We start from the raw sequence: 14,971 nt of genomic DNA on the forward strand, positions 1-14,971 counted from the left end.
TTCAGTTCAGTAGGAACAGGAGCGTCATGGCAGAGGCAGAGTGTCCCCCAAAAAGGAACATTTAAGACCCATTTCACATCAGACTACACGAAAGTGTACCCTTGTCTCATAAGAGTTCAAAATAACGATAGTCTTGCATGCTGCACTGTTTGTAACAGTGACTTTAGCATTGCCCAACCATGGCGGGTTAAATGATTGCAAAACATGTTGAGGTGAGTTTAACGAGTGTCATTTCATGTGCATATTATTCAGGACTAGCCTACTAGATGGCTATTTGCCAAGGCTACATAAAGACCAAACTACCACAATTTCTAACTATAGGCCTTCCTTATTTGTACTTCTACTGATGATATTTGAGAAGAAAGACTGTCTTGCTTTGCATATTTCAGAATTATACATGCGAAGCATGTCTTTATGGATTTCATAGTGGATCTGAAGTTTGTATTTGCGCCATTTTCTTTCGGTCTTCCTACATTCTCTTTTTAGGATTTTAACCGCTGGATTTTGTTTCCATGGTGCTTTCTGTTTGTCCTTAAGTGTCCTGAATTTTAATGGAGCAATATCATCCATAATATTAGCCATTTTTGAGTTAAAATAATCCAACAGATCATCTACTGATTCTGAGAGATGATAGATGTCTGTGAGAGTGCTTGCTCAAAGAGAGCACTTGTGTGTTCATTTAGTGTCTCCTTTGTACTATCATAGATCTGTTCTGGGTGTGTCACATAGACACATTAAATAACACACAAAAATGATTGGATAAGGCTAGGTCTTTAACTGTTGTAGAGACATTGAGACCCTTTGTGATAACAAGGTCGAGGGTATGGCCAAGAGTGTGTGTTGGCCCCTGTACATGCTGTGTTAGGTTGAAGGTATCAAGTAGTGTAATTAATTCCTTGGCATAACCGTTTTCAGGATTATCCACATGCAAGTTTAGATCACCTGATATAATAAGACAGTCAAAGATAGTTTACTTTAGCTGAGTGTTTTGGAGGCCTGTAAATAGTCAGTAGCAAAATCTGAGGAGAAGATTTAATGAGTGCACACAGGTATTCAAATGATACAAAGTCACCCAATGATGATTGATTGCACTGAAACGATTTTTTGAATATTGTGGCTATCCCCCCTCCCCTTTTATTTGTTCTGCAAGCACTTAAAGCGATGGTTCGGAGTAATTTCACCGTAGGGTCCTTTGCACCATGACCCGAGCCAAACACCCTCCCAGAACCTATTTTCCCTTGGTCGAACCCTGGTCGAGTAGCACTGCGACCCAGCACCAGACCCACCATGCTGCGACCCAGCACCAGACCCGCCACCCTGCGACCCAGCACCAGACCCGCCACCCTGCGACCCAGCACCAGACCCGCCACCCTGCGGCCCAGCACCAGACCTGCCATGCTGCGACCCAGCACCAGACCCACCATGCTGCGACCCAGCACCAGACCCGCCACCCTGCGGCCCAGCACCAGATCCAAAACCCTGTGGCTCTACACCAGGCCTGACACCCTGCGGTCCAGCACCAGACCCAAGACCATGCAGCCCACCTGCAAGCCCACGTCTCTGAGTCTCATCACCCTGGAACTCAGAACCTGGACCCACAAGGCCAACACCAGCAAAAACAGCCGAGGACTGCCTGGCTTATTACTGTGGTCACAGTGGCCAATGAAAGAAAACAGAACCTATGCAGCAGTACTTAAAGAGCTGAACAGCAACCACAACACTGAGCTAAAAGATATTAAAGAATTCCTCAGTTTCATATTCACACGTTTGATGGGCTGATCGTGAGTAACTAAAACATGCGTGCTTTTAACCCCCCCCCCCCTTTTTCTCTTCTCTCTCCCACATTCTGTAATTTTAGATAAATTGGCACAGAGTATACTATAAACATACAGTATCTGCATAACGCAGGAATAACTATGGTGATGAATAAAAAATAATTATAAAATAGATATAGCCTATGTATCTGGTATACACTGGGCTTGGTTCATTTTAGAAATTGGTTAAATTTGTTAAGCTTATTCAGGTTGTTCAATTTGATAACTTTAGTACTTCATGAGTTCTACGCCGTGGAATGCAATTACCATAACACGTCCTACTAAACAAAAACGTAGCCAAACACAGTGGATTATTAGGTGGACACTTAAATATTCGCAGTATGGTCTCAGAGAGTGATCAATTAGGCCATTTACTGACTGACTCTATGTGACGGGTGGGAAAGGGATAAGCCATTGATGCACCTGGTTTCATTGCGATCAGTTTTAGGGAGTCACATGATGGGGCAGCCGTGGCCTACTGGTTAGCGTTTCGGACTTGTTACCGGAGGGTTGCGGTTCGAACCCCGACCAGTAGGCACGGCTGAAGTGCCCTTGAGCAAGGCACCTAACCCTCACTGCTCCCCGAACGCCGCTGTTGTTGCAGGCAGCTCACTGCGCCGGGATTAGTGTGTGCTTCACCTCACTGTATGTTTCACTAATTCACGGATTGGGATAAATGCAGAGACCAAATTTCCCTCACGGGATCAAAAGAGTATATATATACGTTTCATCTCAGGTGACCGGATGTAATGCATGTAGAATAGTAGGCCTACCTCGCAGTCACTCTTTCTTTTGAAACCAGATGGTGCGTCTAATGCAGTGGTGAGAGCACCGTTTATCATGTTTGAACTTTTCCGGCGGTGATCCAACACGAAGCGGGTAAGGAAAGCGTTTTTGGCTTAATTGTTTGAGGCAGAGATCAACCAATACAGGCCATAAGCTTACAAACTTTGTGATGTGTTTAACATTATAGTGTTTCAGTTGTCTGGTGCCTAGTCGTCATCATTGGCTGTGGTACATACATGGTGCGTCGATATTCAGGTATTAAAAGATTTTATTGTCCGTCCGTTTAGTGCGGCTTCACTATAACTAGTGTGTTGATATTGTAGCTCCCTCGTTCGCGTTGTGTCCGAACAGGGGGGCTGGCTAGCTGCATGAGTGTTTGTTGAAGATTCTATTAACTTAAATGTTATGTATATTAAAGTGTAACCCATTAATCTTAAGATAAGAAAGGTACGTGCTGTTGTGTGTTGAATATGCACTCATTGGGTGTGTTCGAAACGGGAGACAGCTGCCTACTGCCTCCCTCCCTACATAGAGAGCTGTCTCACTAGACATGACTTTGGATTAAATGCATCTTTTAAAAACGAGCGTAGCACTCTAGAATCTTTGGTTAACACTACGGTATGACGTTAGCAAAGGCCTGGCGTTAAACTAAATTAGCTTACGTAAGCTAGCTGGCTAACGGTATAAATTAGTTTTACGGCCGGCAGATATATCAGACCAGATGCTATTAATGGTTACAACAATGGCATAGTAAATTGTTTATTTCTCATCTCTAATCTACAAATCTAAGCAAAATAAGGTCACACAAATGACATTTTAAACAGATTCAGCAGCCATTACCGATGTCATCCGCCATGTTTGTTTACCTTTCACAGCTGTTTCAGACGTTGCCCAAAGGGATTATGGGTAGGAGGGAGCATGAAGTGTGCATCGATTCTGCCTCCAAAAATGACCGTTATTTGGGAATTCTAAGATATCTTAAAAGGCTGCCTTGCTCCCCAGTTAAATATCTTAAAAGGCAGCAACTTTACCCGTTTCGAACACACCCATTGTCTTTGTAGTGTCCATGTGGAAATGTTGGTTCCAGTCTACATGATATGAGATCATTACAGAGGTTATCAGGTATTAAATTCTTAACCATATATCATGTTACTTCAGTCGGTTGAATGGGCATGGGATTAATGTGATCTTTTGTTATTTTCAGGAGCAAGTTGTAGCTACTGTTTTCCCCTTATGTAAAAACATGACATGTCAGTGGGTTAAAGTTATGTTGTAGGTAGCTGTAGCTCTTATAAGTGTGTAAAACCACCTCCAAGTTTGTGTGTTAATTTATTCTCTTGCTGTATATGGCGAGGCCTGCTCTTTTCCTTTCATTCCTTTGTCAGCTGGGGCTGGGAGAACACAGAGGGTAGCATACTCTGCTCTGCCTCGAACCTAGTCAGTGTTGCCTGCAGTGAGGTGTGTGTAGTGACATTATTGGTTGTGTTGCAGTTTGTAGTGAACCGTTGCCTATGTGCGGTGTATATTTGAACTAATTGTAGCATTCCTATAGTAGTATATAGCTACCTGTGTGTAGTGATGCTAATTATATCAATCTTAAGTATAGTATATAGCTAACTGCTGTGTGAATGTGACTAGGCCAGTTATATCCCTGCTAGGGTAGGCTATGTATTTGTCTAGTCCTCTGGGTGATTCCATCCTCAGCTGGCACCTCTTTATCCCTCGCCCTTATTGAAGTGATTGTGCCCTCTTTTGGGGTGATTATATTTATTCTGTTTCTTTTCTTATTTGGTAGCAAGCATAGTAGCCTATCTGCAGTGTATGCACATTGACATAACGTTATGTATATTGTATGTGGAAATATTTAAGAATACTGGTTATGTAACAACTCCTCCTCTACTTCAACTAAAGTATTTATACATATTTATATATCTCTGCTACAAACAAATCAGACATTAAAGTGCATTATTTTTGTACACTGACTCATTCATTCAATTGAATACCCGATAGTGGGCAACACTGGGTTTCCATATTGATCTATTAACTTTGGCCCCTAGTGGTGGTGCTAGTGTGGTTAGGTTACATCTAATTTAGATTTTCTCAGCATCTCAGAAACCTGGTTAAATAAATCTTCTCCATCAGCCGCTGTTAATGTCCAGGGATACAATGTGTTTAGAAGTATCGAAGTATCGAAGAAGTATTGAAATCGCAATTCTTGACTTGGTATCAGTATCGAAACAATAATTTTGGTATTGTGACAACACTAATCTGCATTGCACTGCATATCATAAAATGTATGTCATAAACGAATTACTTGGAAGTGTATCATTGCACCCTACATATTTGTGGTGTAGCGCCACCTATTGACTACCATCGGTGAAAAACGTCATACCCAACAAAGTGAGTAAGTGCTTCCAATGTATAAAACATGTAAAAACAAATAATACACACATCAGACATGTGCATTTGACAAACGCACCACATGTGAGTGCATTGCTGGATTCCGAAATGTCACAAGTCACAGACCGCAGGTGCTCGGGCCCGCGATTGCCGTTTGCGGCTATATTTTAAATTAATTTTGTTGTCTTCCCCTTTTTATGATGTTTTTCTATGAGCTGGTCTTAATACAAAAATTGGTTGCTCATCTGAATAGTTTTAGTTTTTTCCAATTTTAATTCAGTTCGGATTTTGTGGTTCATTCTTAACTTTTTTGAATAACATCTAGCCTAAGGCAGGGATCACACTAACCAGCGGCAGGTGTCCTATTGTTCTCTATTGTTCGGAAGCGGAATGGTTGCAGCAGTAGCGTAGAGCTAGCGTTGAACAAGCTGAGCGTTGAATTTGGTTTAACTTTCAAATCGCAACGCAAGTGTATTCAATTGTCAGTTTAGGCAAACTGTTTCTGTTACTAAGGGGCAAGAGACAGAACTTATTATAGTTATAATTATATTATGGTCTGAGCATTGCATTACGTTTACCATTTTCAGTGTGATCCCCACCTAACTCCAAGCAGTCCAGCCAATAAACAGCTTGATCAGCAAATCCTTCCATCAAGCACTGGTTTGTTGTGTAGTGTTTTTTGTAGGGGTGGGCCAGATTTGTGGGCCAGATCTGCACCTGATAGAGGTTTCAGCTCTGCTAGCAATGCTGTTTTTTCACTGGTTTACAGATTTGTCCCAGGTCTGTTTTCCACAACCATTAATTAAGGTGCTGATACTTCATTGTCAACTGGCTGCTGTGGTATTTTGGAATGACACAAATTTAGAAACTATGGGGGCGCACTCTGTGTCTACTGGCCACTTCATTTCTACACTAAGGCTGGAAATGAAGCTGTATTGTGATTTATTTGGCTCAGTATTGCTCAAATGCGCGTTACTTTTTTTTTATTAGGCCTACCTAGCAGTGGTAAAAGTAGTCGATTGTTGTTTGTGTCAGCTCCAACAGTGCTATATGAGACACCACCATATTCGTGCCACGCATGCAGAAGTCCGAGCAGTAAGAATAGGGAGATTCGACTTCATGTAGCCGCCTGCAGCCGTCTTAAGTTGACTGCGTAACATGATTATTTCTGAGATTCTGATACGTTTTTAAGCATGATGTATGCACAATTCCGTTCTGATACGTTTGAAAACGTATCAGAATAAGGTTAAGGTAAGGTTAATTATTCTATTAGTTTTCAACAATATGTTAGCCTGTTAGCTTACTGTAGGCAAAGCAGCTATCATAATAAGGAGCACTAATGAGAAATAAAGATAGATAGATAGATAGATAGATAGATAGATACTTTATTGATCCCCGAGGGGAAATTCGAGGTTTCAGTAGCCTACAGCACACCTGTCAACATTTAGCTTTCCAAAAACGGGAGATTTTTTTTGGGGGGGGGGGGGGTCAGTGTTTATACCGGATCTGTGTTTGCATATTTAATACGTTTCATACACGTGTTTCAACACTGCATTTCGGTCGTTGCTTTTACCTTACCATTACCTTACGCATGCCAGTTATGTATCCGCCTGCCTGCAGCCTACTTCCAAAACTCCAAAGCTGCTTGCTGTCAGATTTGGTTCCGAGGGCACAAGTTCAGTGTATCAACAACACTCAATAACAGTTTATGTGATGTGTTAATCAATTAAATTCCCAACAATTTCACAACAGCTAGTTCTGGAGTAGGCCATTCAACTAGCCCACTTGCTTACGACGAGACTCAGGCTGCCCAGGCGGCACCCGCTTCCTTATTTGGGTTTTGGGTTGCCTGGTTTAAGCCTATGACAAAACGGTTGAAATTGAAACTAAGTGATCGTGTATGTGTAGGGTGTATTTCATACACAATCTGGCAACCTGGGAGATGTCAAACTAATACAAAAAATGAATGGATCAATGATTTTAAAATGAAGTTTGATGGCCATGCAAATTACGGGAGTTTTCCGGGAGAAATAACAAAACGGGAGGGTGCTGGGAGATGACCTTGAAATACGGGAGAACCCGGGAAAAACGGGAGTGTTGACAGGTATGGCCTACAGACATCACACACAACATGCACTTACAGCAGAAAGGGTAAATATAAGTATATACATATAACAAAACTCCACTGTACAATAGAGACAGTAGAAGATAAGAAAAACTAACAAAACTTAATACTAAATATACTATATAAATTAAATTAAAAAAATCCACAGTGTGCTTGAGGATGATCAAGCATGAGACGCTTTCAGTGACAGGGCCGGGACTGGCCTGTGTGCCTGTGTAAAGAGAAGAGGAAAGAAGAGCTACTGGGTCCGTGTATGGTCTGTGTACTTTTGCGTTCATTCATTATTCTATTTTGTAAGTGAAATGGAAATGAAAATAAAAGTGGTATATGACTTATTGAAGTTTTTTATTTTAATATCATACTATTTAATATCACTTATAGAGCGCCAAAACATGTCTCATGGCGCTTTACAGAGTGTTAAACAATCAGAGAAGGGACTCAAGGGCCTGACCCATCTGCCTAGGGTCAGTACAGAACAATAAGGTCTGTTTACATGATAAATGAATAAGTTAGTTAGGTATAGATAATAGAATATGGTGATTAAAGCCACTTGAGGTGTATGTTACAAAGAGGTGGGTTACATATCCAGTATGATAATGCACAAATCCTATTTAGTGTCAGAAAGTTCAAATAGTCCAGTGTAGGAAATGAATTGTCCAGGGGGATTAGGAGTTGTCGTAGGGCAAGTAGTCCCTAGGCTGCGCGGGCCAGAAATTCGGGCAGGGGGACAGCAATAGGCGATGATAGGCAGTCATAGGGATAGGACCAGGTGAGATGAGGGCCAAACACAAACACTGATGACTGGTAATGGTATACCTCACAATAGGGGTGTAACGGTACACAGAAGTCACGGTTCGGTTCATACCTCGGTTCGGACATCACGGTTCGGTACGAGTTCGGTACAATGGAGGGAAAAGCAAACAAAAATGCAGAAAGCATTTTTTTTGTACATGTCTCAGCCTGTACCACCTAGTGTCATACAGTCTCTTCCCTGAGCTATCTGCAACAGCCAAGTGTGTAAGATGTAGACTAAACAGTACAATAAGTACCCAGACTCCATCTGTAACTTGTAAACAAAATAAGACAATCAGCTATAAAAATGAAAATAGGCCTACAGCATCTCTTATTTCTGAAAGTGCAAATTACATAGAAAAATGATTTTTAAAAATCCATTTAAGCAAGACCTTCAACATCTGTGTTTAGTTGTATATGGAAGAGTCTACAATTTGCCTCAATATTTTTAATTGTGTGTAAAGTAATAATCTAGCCTACTAACTGTGAAAATATCACAGTATTTTACCTTTTTTTTAAAAACGAAATTGCTCCTTTCATTTCATAAACAGACTAGCCTACAACTAGGTTAACTCACCGTAGCATGGTTTGTTTATTAGCCTGGTTAGCGTTGTCACTTTATTTTACTGTCTATGCACTTAACACTACCAGCTCCTCATGTGAGAAGTTGCAAGTTACCCCAACATAAAGGTAATTACCACGCGATTTACATAGCTTTCTGTCATTACGAAATTATTTGATTTAAGCCATAGGTTTTGGCCCTATTTGTATGTGTATCCAAAGGCTGCTGAAGCGCAGGGGAAGTTTTTTTCCCCCTCGTTTCAGTGATTGGTAGCCTACATCATCTGGGTGATGACTTCGAATATGTGTAGCATTTTTTCCACTCACATACCCAACAACTGCTGAACAACGCCGACACACAGTTTCATCTTATCCACCACTCTTTCGCCTGTACTAACATTACTGTAACTGAAGTTCAACTTCTCAAACTTGCGATCTTAAAGAGACCAGCGGATCCTCTAACTCTTGTGGGTCTAACCTCAGTGCTGCTAATGACTGACGGACTCGACCGACGACCTGACAAAAAAACACATAGGCGCCAATCAGAGCTTCAGAGCTAAGGCGAGGCTACAGATTAGCGTTAGGTGTCGCTAAAGAACTCCCGTAACTCTCGCTACTTAACAGTAATTGCGCATGGCATTAATTAATCCGCACACGAGTTTTATGTATTTTTATACCGTGTATTCTGCGTGTAAATTCATGCACCGAACCGTGACGCCCGTACCGTTTCGGTTCAATACGAATACATGAACCGTTACACCCCTACCTCACAAGTAAGGTAAGGGGGAAGAGGGAGAGATATTTAGAGTGGGTTAGTATTAATAGGCAGAGTGAGAGTTGAGAGAGAGAGAGGAAAGGGGAGAGAGGGGAGAGGAGGGGTTGTACGGCGTGACACATGAAAAGTCCATGACAGCACTACGCTATAGCAGCATAACTAAGGCATGGTGAAGTCAACACAAGCGCAGGTATGGTCAGTGACCACCGTCACACACATGACTGGGGTGCCAGTCACACAAGGACATAGCAAAAACCCTGAGGTGGTTGAAGTTCCATGCTGCACCATATCTAACCATGGGAGGCACTAAAGAGGTATGTTTTAAGTCTAGACTTAAAAATAGGGAGGGTGTCTGCTAATCGAATAGAGGGAGGGAGATTATTCCAAAGGACGGGTGCGCCGTAGCAGAAAGCTCTGCCTCCTACTAGTTTTTGAGATTCTTGGGATTACAAGAAGTCCAGTATTCTGTGATCGTAGCGGTCTAGGTGGGTTGTATAGGACTAGGAGATCTTTAATATATTCAGGTGCCCGGCCATTTATGGCTTTGTATGTTAGAAGTAATACTTTGAAGTCAATGCTACTTTTAACATGTAGCCAGTGTAAGGATGGGGGAAATATGTTCATATTTTTTGGTCCTAGTGAGTGTGCGAGCAGCTGCATTTTATATAAGCTGTAAGCTCTTTAGACAGGGATTATTATTGCAGCCAGTATATAAAAAATGTAGTCTATCCTTGAGGTGACAAAAGCATTGATTCATTTCTCGGCATCTGGTAAGGATAAGGATTTCCTTATCTTTGAAATGTTCCTTAAATGGTAAAATGAAGTTTTGGTGATCTGTTTTATGTGATTATTTAGTGATAGGTCCTGGTCAATTATAACTCCTGTGGACCTGTGGATGAGGTCATTGGAAGATCACTATACTGTATGTAGCCTGTGATGAGGATAGGATATCCCTAATCTTTTTAGGACCTAAAACCATGACTTCTGTTTTATCTGAGTTCAAAAGCAGAAAATTGTTTGTCATCCATGTCTTTATATCTCTTATACATGTGTCAAGTTTGGCTAACGGGGTTAATTCATTTGGTTTTATGGAGAGGTATAGCTGTGTATCATCTGCATAAGAATGGAAATTAATGCCATGTTTCCCAATTTCAGAGCCTAGGGGAAGCATATAAAGAGAAAATAACAGGGGCCCCAGTACTGAGCCATGGTCTATGGTGTCAAAGGCAGCGCTGAGGTCCAGGAGGATCAGTATTGATACATATCCATTATCAGCAGCAATGAGGAGATCATTCAAAACTTTAACTAAGGCTGATTCAGTACTATGGTGAGCTCTGAAGCCAGACTGATATAATTCCTAGATTTTTTTCATATGTAAGAAGGTACCAATTTGTTTGGACACTATTTTTTCTAGTATTTTTGACATGAAAGGGAGATTAGATATAGGCCTATAGTTGCCCAGGTTGTTAGGATCAAGGCTAGGTTTTTTGAGGGATGGCTTCATAACAGATGTCTTAAATGACTGCGGTGCATGCCTTGATGGCATTGAATTATTTATCATCTGGAGCAAAGCACTATCCAGGAAGGGGAGAGCAGTCTTAAGAAGGTGAGTAGGAATAGGGCCTAGAAGACTAGTTGTAGATTTTGATGAGTTCTAGTTCTAGTCATTTGCTAATTGAAAAGTATCCTGTATTGTCACCTATTTCAGGTATTAAGCTACAAAGACAATGCTGACTTAAATGTGAAATGCAAAATGCAATAAAGAAAAATAAATGTCATTGGAGCATTCCGTTCGTGACCAGTGTTGGGAGTAATGCGTTACAAAAGTAATGTAATTACTGTAATATATTGCTGTTTGCGGTAACGCGGTAATTTAAGGCATTACAAAAAAAAATTGGGTAATATTTACTCGGTACAAACTTCAGTAACGCGCGTTACAATGCAGTTTAACCCAAAATTAAGCGCTTGTTTTGTTTTGATACATATTCGCAAACACCACGCGAGAACAACAGAGTAGAAAAAATCCGCGCAAAATAGTAGAACGTTATCTCCTGATACTGGTTGAATATGACTGTGGCTGCAGCAGACTCGCAGGCGGACTCTATTTGCGGGATGGACATAAGCCTACGCTCATTATTTTCAGCTTGTCAGAGACAAGGCTATGAAGAACATAATAGTTAGTGCACTTTGTGTGCGAAACCGACAGATTTCTCAGCTCGCGAAATAGCACAAGTAAATTAATGAAACATCTAAAGTAGTGCCACGCTAATCTTTTTGATTCTTGATAAAACACAAACTATGCTGTTGTGCATGTCAGCTTTGTGCTGTGAACTTAAATTAAGGGATAGAAATGCAGAAAAAGATTGTGTAGCCTGGCAGTGCCACCGCTCCCACCACGCGCATCACGCACTTTGCGTTGGGCACCAAAGGACAGAGGGGGCACCCAAATGTAACCAATGAATAGTAGCTTTACTGCAAACTGCGTTTCACTCTTCATCAATAACGTTTACAATGTCAAAATGCACTAACACGATGTTACATGCAAGTTTGTGTTCTCTCAATCACCACGTAGTACTAGAATTGGTGGGTCTTCAATCATTCGTTTTCCAAGCATTTAGGCTACATTCGCAAAACGAAATGTGAAGCAACATGTCATTGCATACTTCCATTTCCAAAGCAATGAAGGTTGCTTAAAACAACTTAACATTGTGCATATTATTGTTAATATTGTGCTATCAATGTAACTCAAACAAATAAGGCTTGTAAACAAGAGCTGGCAAAAGGGCATTATGACAACGTAAAGATCAATGCTCTTAAAGTGACAGTGCACCATTTATAAGTAAAACAGCATTTCTTCAGAAATTAATGTTTAAAAATACACAGTAATGGTCTGTAAATAATAGGCCTTTTATTTTACTTTAGGTGTTTGAGTTATCATTTAAATGTCACTCACTCAAAGCCACTCACTTAGGGCACCGAAATGGCCAGCAGGCCACCATCTTGACATGTCTTTATTAAAGGAACCATATGTAAAAATTGTATTTCAATTAATCATAGAATTGCCCTGATATGTCACTAGACATTAAGAAATCATGTTCATTTCAAATACTTATATCACTGACAACAGTAATCTGGCCAGGATATTGTCATTTAAAAAGTGAAGTTGCAGCCCTCAAATGATGTTGATGTTGTCATGTTGTGTTTTGGCCTAATGCGCCACCCTCCACCTATCTACTAATCACAAAGTCAGTAGTGTTTCGTCATCCGGTTGCCAACTCTGCCAGTCAGAGGGGAGGGGAAGGGGATACACCGCTCTACAGTAATTTGAAAGTGATTGTAGTACCCGTTTTGGCCACAATCTTATATGGTTCCTTTAAGCGTTGATTTACAATATAGTAGGCTCTCTATTGATTTTAATGAGTAGGCCTTGGCCTTAAAGTTACAGTATTTCTATCACAATTTACCAGACTTTGACCTTTTGTCGGTTTTTAACCAAATTCTGACTATGATTGTTCCTTGTATTGCATTATGAGCACTGCGCCTATTGCATACTGTTGCCTTAAGCCTAGCTCAGTCATTATGCTATACCAGATCTCCCTCCATTGGAAGAGCAAGCTGCATTGAGCATAATAAACTGCATTTAGAATGGCAAATCCATATTTCTAGATATTTTGGTGAAAGTAACTTAAAAGTAATGCAATAGTAGTGTAATGCCTTACAATTCAGAGACAGTAATATTATAATGTAACAAATTACTTTGAAATGACAGTAATAAGTAATGCATAGTACATTACGATTTTGAAGTAACTTGCCCAACACTGTTCGTGACGCATAGCCTATGCTATGCGCATATGTTCGAAAAAAATAGAAAAAGTTCAAGTTTATTATCATATACTCATAAAAAAATACTATAAAAAATAGGATGGAGAGAAAAGGAGGAAGAGGCTAAAACAAAATCCAAAAAAATAAGTGCCATTATGTCGGGATTTCCAAGGACGGTTCAGCATCCTGATGACTTGCAGGTAGAAACTATCCCTTTATCTGCTGGTACGGGTCCTTATTGTTGCCATGGCACCACCGCATTCGGACGCCTATCTGCGGGCTCCTACCATACTGTGCTATTATTTCATATGAGACATGGTTAACACCGTCAGTGCCGGACCATGCAATTCAGCCTGCTCCATCTCTATGTACATGGCATGGACAGAACGACGGATTCTGGCAAAACTAGAGGAGGGGGGTATGTATTTTTGTGAACAGCTGGTGTGATAGCCGGAATGTCAAGGTACTAGCAAAACACTGCTCACCTGATTTGGAGCTCATCACTGTGAAATGCAGGCCATTTTATCTTCCCCGGGAGTTCACATCAGTCATCGTCACCACCATCTATATACCACCTCAAGCGGACACTGATACAGCACTGAAGGAGTTGTCCGGGACTCTCAGAAAGCAACAGAATGACAACCTGGATACAGCTGTGATTGTGACTGGTGACTTCAATAAGGCCCATCTCAAGAAGGTCATGCCGGATTTTTATCAGCACGTCAAATGTAACACCAGAGGGGAGAGGACACTGGATCACTGCTACACCTTGTTCAAAGATGGATACAAAGCCAAGTCTCTTCCTCCTTTCGGCAAATCAGATCATGCTGCAATATTCCTTATGCCCAGGTACCAGCAAAAACTGAAACGCGAGCCTCCAGCCATGCGTGAGGTGACGCTCTGGTCAAAGGAGTCTGAGAACATGCTCCAAGATGTGCTGAGTATTGTGGACTGGGATGTGTTCAGATCTGAAGAGAACATCGATGAGTTTACAGAAGCAGTAGTAGGGTTCATAGGGAAGCTTGTGGATGACACTGTTCCCATCATGAAGACATACCCTAACCAAAAGCCATTGGTAAACCACTCCATCCGCGAAGCTCTGAATGAACGAACTGCTGCTTATAACTCAGGGGCCTCATTTATAAAGCGTTCTAATGCACAGATTTGATCTTAGACCGTGCGTACGCTCAAATCCATGCCAACGCTCAGATTTATAAAAACCGTCTTTGACGTGGAAAAGTGCTTATCTCCACGTCAGGGGCCTAATTTATAAAAGGGTTGCGTAGAAACCATCCTTCATTTGATCTTAGATAATTTCTGAAATGATCGTACGTGTGATTCAGAGAAAACGAACGTACGCACAAAAAAACGTGCGTACGCCACCCTTCCAGATGTGCCCATTATAAATCACAAATGAACGTCAACTTGTGCGCAGACGGATGGTTTTAGGTCTCCGCCTTGTAAACACCCCCTCATCTATATCATCAGCATATGTTTTAATGAAATCAATGGCCTAAAAGCTGTAGCCTATGTAAAATTATATATTGAAAATATTGTATAGGCCTAGCCTATGCCATCTGATGTTAACTATAAGCGTCGAATAGCTTAACTAATTATGTTTTTTCCAAGCAAAGCTTTCTGGAAAGAGATCGTATGCATCCATGTCCATTGTCCTCTGCTCGCTTTCATTCCTCTTGCTTGCAGTAATCTGAATAATCAACATTTAGCATGTTTAGGCCTACTTTGTAGAAAAAGAAAAGTGGGTAGGCCTACCTAAGGAAAGACCTCTAGGCCTAGCATAATCATGTACGTTATGGTACAGTATAGGCTACTGTACGTTTCCAATTATGTTTACAATGGCTTAAACATTGTCCTTTATTGTTTGCTTTAGGCCTA

General features: G+C 41.1%; 1 protein-coding gene across 1 annotated transcript in view; it reads left to right on the forward strand.

The window, feature by feature from the left end:
- The first annotated feature begins 2,339 nt into the window (after window positions 1–2,339).
- The window catches only part of LOC143123479 (uncharacterized), a 201,504-nt gene continuing 188,872 nt past the window's right edge, over window positions 2,340–14,971 (forward strand). The window contains exon 1 of the mRNA XM_076284929.1: window positions 2,340–2,693. The gene's annotated coding sequence lies outside the window, so the exon portion shown is untranslated. The remainder of the gene's footprint in view (window positions 2,694–14,971) is intronic.

This window comes from Alosa pseudoharengus, unplaced genomic scaffold (assembly GCF_046254945.1).
Source record: "Alosa pseudoharengus isolate Yale_2024_CS ecotype anadromous, Long Island Sound unplaced genomic scaffold, YU_APseudo_1.1 YU_APseudo_1.1_scf_14, whole genome shotgun sequence".
NCBI classification, from domain to species: domain Eukaryota; kingdom Metazoa; phylum Chordata; class Actinopteri; order Clupeiformes; family Clupeidae; genus Alosa; species Alosa pseudoharengus.